This window comes from Lynx rufus, unplaced genomic scaffold, assembly GCF_022079265.1.
Source record: "Lynx rufus isolate CCGP_SWC_20201006 ecotype Redwood Valley unplaced genomic scaffold, mLynRuf1.p SCAF_3, whole genome shotgun sequence".
NCBI lineage: Eukaryota > Metazoa > Chordata > Mammalia > Carnivora > Felidae > Lynx > Lynx rufus.
In genome coordinates this window covers 138079128-138085527 of record NW_025814845.1, presented here as the reverse complement: position 1 = coordinate 138085527, position 6400 = coordinate 138079128, and the positions used below count along the sequence as shown (strand labels likewise).

General features: G+C 33.7%; 1 long non-coding RNA gene across 2 annotated transcripts in view; it reads right to left on the bottom strand.

Annotated features, from left to right (window-relative positions):
- Positions 1 to 269: 269 nt before the first annotated feature.
- Positions 270 to 6400, bottom strand: part of LOC124521347 (uncharacterized) — a 28008-nt gene continuing 21877 nt past the window's right edge. For both annotated transcript variants that reach the window (XR_006964451.1, XR_006964450.1), the window contains 2 exons: positions 5682 to 5781; positions 270 to 654 (listed from right to left, as the gene is read on the bottom strand). This is a non-coding gene — a long non-coding RNA (uncharacterized LOC124521347). The remainder of the gene's footprint in view (positions 655 to 5681; positions 5782 to 6400) is intronic.

Here is a 6400-nt window from a genome sequence, read left to right as displayed (position 1 = left end):
CAATCAAACCTAATATCTAGAAACTAAGATTTGTATCAAGGTAAATATTTACTTAGCCTCAATTTCCTGTGTTTTGACTCAGAAAAATAATTTTTCTCCAAACACAGTTTGGAAACATTTTTACTACCTAAATGACGAAAGAAGGAAAGAAAGAAAAGAAAAGAAAAGAAAAGAAAGAAAGAAAGAAAGAAAGAAAGAAAGAAGAAATAAAGAAAGAAAGATCCTACTTTCCTGTTAACAGAAAAATTTTATTAGATGATATTCTTTCTTATAGATCAAAACTTATCAAATAAGCTCTGGAATGTGCTTCAGTTTTTGTTGAGAACTTAAATTTGAAGGACAATTTTAGAAAAAAATACTTAGAAAACATGGTCTGAATTAGCATATAGAAATATTGGCTTTGCCTAAATGTTATACATTTTGTAATTAAAAACATTTAAAAAGTAACATGGATAGGATAACTTATAACAGCACTATTGAATATATATTGTAAGAAAAACACATTTTAATTTTGAGGTCATAGGAGAAATGCTGTGCAATAACATTGTCGTGGTTGCTCTTGCATTCTTCTCTTCCTTGGTACCATCTCCATCCCATCTTTATTTAAAAAATAGATGATTTTCTTCCATATGATTTCCCTCTAAGCATTTCTTTCTGTTATAACAAAACAGTAACAAAAAAATAAATGAAAAACAAACCAAAAAAATAAAAACCAAAAGCACTGCTTACCCCTCTTACCCCCACTTCCAAGAGAAAGGAATGTCTAAAGAAATGTAAATCATTGAAATCATTGCTAATTATTCAGGACCAATCTTAATTTATTAGTCTTAGTTCTCCAGAGAAACAGAACCGATAGAAAGAGATTTACTATGAGAAATTGGCTCAGGAGAATTTTAGAGGCTGAAAAATCCCACCATCTGCCACCTGCAAGCTAGAGACCCAGGAAAGCCAATGATATAATTCCATTCTGGGTTTCTGAGAACCAGAGGAGCTAATGGTGTAAAATCCAGTCTAAGAACAGGAAAACAACAATGCCCCAGGTCAAGCAGGCAGGAAGAAAGCAAAAACAGGCGAATTCCTTCTTCCTCCACTTTTTTGTTCTATTCAGGCCCTCAACAAATTGAATGATGTCCACCCACATTGAGGAAAGCAATCTGCTTTATTGATTTACATGCTAATCTCAAGGAATAGCCTAACAAATACACCCAGATAATGTTCATTCTGGGCACCCCTTCACCCAATCAAGGTAACACACCAAATAACCATCACAGCTAGGGAATTAACAAGAAGAGGAACTCTAGTAATTTTCCCCTTTCATTAACTATTTCAAAATCAGAATTTGGGTATCTTTTATTCATATAAATGTAGTTCTTCTTTCTTGTCCATTATACCCCCATTGTTAGCAAAAAATTATATTTTATAAAAACAAAATATAGAAATGTGGTATTTCAGTAAGTGCTTAGCCTACACGAAAGGGATTTTTTTCTTATTCTTAATCTACAGGATTGCCTAATAATGATATTAAAGAATTCAATTCATTGTTATCAAATAATACTTACTGTAGCACTCCATAGATAGAGGTATTTTAGGAGGATTATTTTGACAGGTCCACAGAACACATAATACACTAACTCTCCAAAATATGTTTAGCAAATCTGGAGTTCTAGAGGAGCAAACCAGAAGGGTATGTAGTATATCCAGCAAGCTTCCATTAAACACTTGCATCCATTTGTTCACATACATATGAAAAAATGTAATTGTAACACTAGCTATGGAAAGAACTCTACAAAGAGATCTAGCATACTTGTCTCCTTAGTCAAAAGATAAACATGCAACAAAGCCAAAAAAATGCAAGGCAGTGATTTATAAATCCAGTGAGAATGGTTCATCCAGAACTGAAGTGACATTTAAGCAACCCGTAGCAACTGTCCACTTGGTGGGAAAATAAATCCAAGTGGTCCAGTATACTATAGGAAATTTCAACACCGTTGACTATCGAAAGGCAAGAGTAAAAAAGAACCAGCTTTTTATTGTGTTTATTGTAAAAAAAGGAACAAATTGAGTCATGCATTTTTCTTTTCCTGTAGGACAATGGAAACTTAAAGCCAAATCTCAAAATTACCATCCAGAGAAAGGCAAAAAGTTAATGGAATCACTAATTCTGCCACATACTTATTTATGAGAAAATGTATACCTAAGCTCAGTTAAATTTGTTGAGTAACTGATCCAAATATAAAGTCAAGTTACTAACACTTTGTGATGATCTAGCAAATCAGGAATTCAACCTGGACAGTACAGCCAGTGGAAATGAGATAATGTTAGCATTATGGGAAAGGGAGTGGAGGGTAGAAAGACTTCCATAAGAAGAGGAACACAGTGTCTCCATTAGTAGACCCAAGATATAAGTTTTATGTTGATTTTCAATTTGACAGCTTCTGAACAGTTGTACACAAGGCAAATCAAGCCAAAGAAATCAGGAAAGTTTGTATAATATTTAATTCCAACTTAGATAAACCAACTGTGTTCCTGGTCCTACTAGTCTCTAGCACCAGTCTGGAGAGGAAGAACCTAACAATAAGAAAAAAGAAGAAAATAAATAGAAATCAAAGAGAGAGAGAGAAAGACTAGCATAGAAGTTTGCCTTTTGGAATTCTTTAGAGTTCCTAAATGTATCCATCTGATTTATGTTTCCCAACGAAGTTCCACTCCTCTTGTGGCCCAAGAAGAGAAAATTTGCTCCTGGTGTAGGGGAGATAAAATCTCTCCTCTAACCTCTTAGGGTTTCCAGCTGGGACTGACAGAAGATAGATTAACAAGAGAAAAAAGTATAAATTTTATTTATAAGATTTTACATGTACATGAGAGTCCTCACAGGAAAATGAAGACCCAAAGAAGTGTGTAGGCCTGAGTGCTTATATACTGAGTTGAACAAAGTGTAGCAATTGTGGAAAAGCAAGTAAAATGCATGGGGAGACTAAAGGAAGTTAAGAATTATGTTAGCAAGGTCTATTTGTACAGATTTCTTTCAACCTCAACTCCTTGTTACTGGTAATAAGAATGTTTCTTTCTTTCTGGTATATGGAAGACATCTTTCATGTGGAAATTGCATCTCCTGCTTTCGGAAAGAAAAGGAGAGGACAGAGTGCCCTTCTTGGACCTGCTGTTTTTCAAATGCCTTCAGCTCAAGATAATCAATATGCCAAAGCAGCATATTTTGAGGTGGCATGTCCTTGACTCCTTCACTGACATAAATATTTGCCTTCCATTGAAGTAAACTTAGAGATATTTATTAACTTCTGTGCTAGCTCAGGAATTAATATCTTCCTTGCAGTTTTCTATTCCTGATGTAATATGTAATAACTACATATAATAAACCCTAGGTTTTCAGAAGGTATGCATCCCAAGACCTTTAGTCAACCCCAGATTTATGCATGTTACAGAGTTAATTTCCTTTTGGAGAAAAAAGCAAAAATAAACTATTTGGACTACATCAAAATTAAAAGCTTTTACACAGCAAAGGAAACTATCAACAAAACAAAAAGATAACCTACAGAATGGGAGAAGATATTTGAAAATGATAGATCGAATAACAGGCTAATATCCAAAATATATAAACAACATATACTACTCCACAACAAAAAGACAAACAATCCAATTAAAAAATGAGCAGAAGATCAGGGAAATGCAAATCAAAACTACAATGAGATATCACCTTACACCAGTTAGAATGGCTAAAATCAAAATGACAAGAAATAATAAATGTTGACAAGGATGTGGAAGAAAAGGAACTTTCATCAACTATTGGTGGAAATGTGAATTTGTACAGCCAGTGTGGAAACAAGTATGGAGGCTTCTCAAAAAAATAGAAGTAGAAATACCATATGGTCTAATAATTCTACTGCTAGGTATTTACCCAAAGAAAATACTAACTCAAAAAGGTGTATGCACTCCTATGTTTATTGCACTATTATTTATAATAGCCAAGATATGGAAACAACCAAAGTATCCATAAATAGATGAATGGATGAAGAAGATGAGGTACACACACACACACACACACACACACACACAGAAATATTACAGAAATATTACACAGCCATAAAAAAGGATGAAGTCATGCTATGTGAGAATTTAAGACAACATGGCTGGATCTAGAGGGTCCTGGCGGGGGGGGGGGGGGTATTATGCCAAGTGAAATAAGTCAGACTGAGAAAGACAAATACCATATAATTCCACATAAGTGGAATCTAAAAAATTAATTAACAAACAAAACACACAATTCAGATCTATAAATACAGAGAACAAATTGATGGTTGCCAGACAGAAGGGGAGTGGGTGGGCAAAATGGGTAAAGGGGAGAGTAAGATACAGGCTTCCAGTTATGGAATGAATAATTAATAAGTCTCAGTAATGAAAGCCACAGCATAAGCAATACAGTCAATAATATAGTAATGGTGATGTATTGGAACAGATGGTCTACACTTGTAGTGAACATAGCATAATGTATATAAACTTCTCAAATCACTAAGTTGTACACCTGAAACTAATGGTAACATTGTGTGTCAACTATACTCAAATTGTTTTTCTAATTTCCTTTAGAAACCTTTTATTCCCTGAAAACAGTCATCATTTTCTTAAAGTATTGTTAGTCATAATAACTAAATTACAGGAATTGTAGTAACTTAAGTTCTTTCCTTTCTTTTTCCAAACAGTGTTATTACTTGATTTCCCTACGCTGTCTCAATCAAAGTTAAACTATCATTTTATTCTTGAAAGGTGACAGTTTTGATGAAATAACAACTCATGTTAAGAAATATTCTTTAGCTTCTTACAGCAGACACTACAAAATTAACATGGGAATGCAAGAATGGGATATTATATAGGGAATGTAGGGAATGCAAGAATGACATGTTATAACATTAAACAAGTGTATTGTATTTGCCAGATGCTAAAAGTTATTTTAGGAACAACAGAGAGACTGCACTTACAGGTTAATATGATAATGAGATTTTGTGTTAAAACCATAAAGACACAAATTATAAATGAAGGAAGCTTAAAAACTGAGACTAATATTATAAAATCTTTTTTTTTTACATTTTCTTGTCTTATTGCCCATTTGTACACCTTTGGCATTAGAAATAGAAAAGCAAACATTCTCTGTGATATAGATAATATGATTTTAATGAACAAAGGGTGGCCTTAACAATTAGCTCAATTATTAGATTATTAGTCTAAATATCTATAAATCAACTATTCTAAAATTAAACGTGCTTTTGCTTATGTAAAATGTCAATAATCATGTATAAAAATCCAGCTTAAACATTTAGTTAGGCATGCGTTTGCAAGCTGTTTAACTTGATGGGTATAATAGAAGGTGGCTGTTAAATATACTATAGGAAATTTGCTGAATTTTTTGTATAAACATGTTTGGACAAATTTTTTAAATTTTCCAGGCTAAAATTATCTACAGTCATGGCCCATGATATTGAAATTTAATATCTTCACTATCCTTTTATCTATGCACATAAGTGTGCCTCAAAAGTTTCTTCTGCTAGCTCTTGGCCCTGCCTATATGTTCATTTTTGAATAATTTCCTTGTGACTATTTTCCAGCTTTTTATTCAAGCACACATTTTGATAAGCTTCATAATATATTCAAGAAGATGCTTACATTTCACTGACCTCATCTGACTCCACACTGTAGCCAAAGGAAATAGCTTCATGGAAGCGTAGGACTGGGAATATATAACTCTGAACTCATTTCACCTCTTAATCGACAACCCTGTTGAGAGACACAGTGTTAATAAAGTATTATCTGGTTTCTGGCTTTTCCTCCAGCTATTCTAATGTTGATTCCTGAATTAAGCTAGATAGCAAATCATACTTGAGATCCCCTATTTTACTCTTCTGTGGGCCGCTTTTCATGTACACCGACTAAGTAAGTCCAGCTTTTTTTGCTCCCAATTTAAGTACTGTGTCAACACAAAATGTTATGCAAAAGAAATGAAATCCCAATTCTGAAATCACTGGTGATCTCTTTCATAAATGAAGGTTTTCTTGTAGTGATGTATGGATAGGAGGCAGAAGTGGAAATGAAGTTGGAATCAGGGCAGAGAACACACAGTAAGAATTCCTAAAGATCCTTTCCTTATGTCCATCCCCTAAATGCTCATTCATTAAAACAGCTGTTCATGTTTATCTCATCCACAAAACTCTTAAAGCTGTTCTCAGCTCCTTATCCTTCTGCCATTACTCCATCTTCTTCATAGATCTTATTTATTTCTTTTTCAAACTTTCCTTTGTAGAGAAATCTATCGCACCTCTCTTTCTCCCTTAAGTTTCACTATCTATCAATCCAGATGGCATGATACAGACATGGCAGACAAGCAGTGAAGATTTGA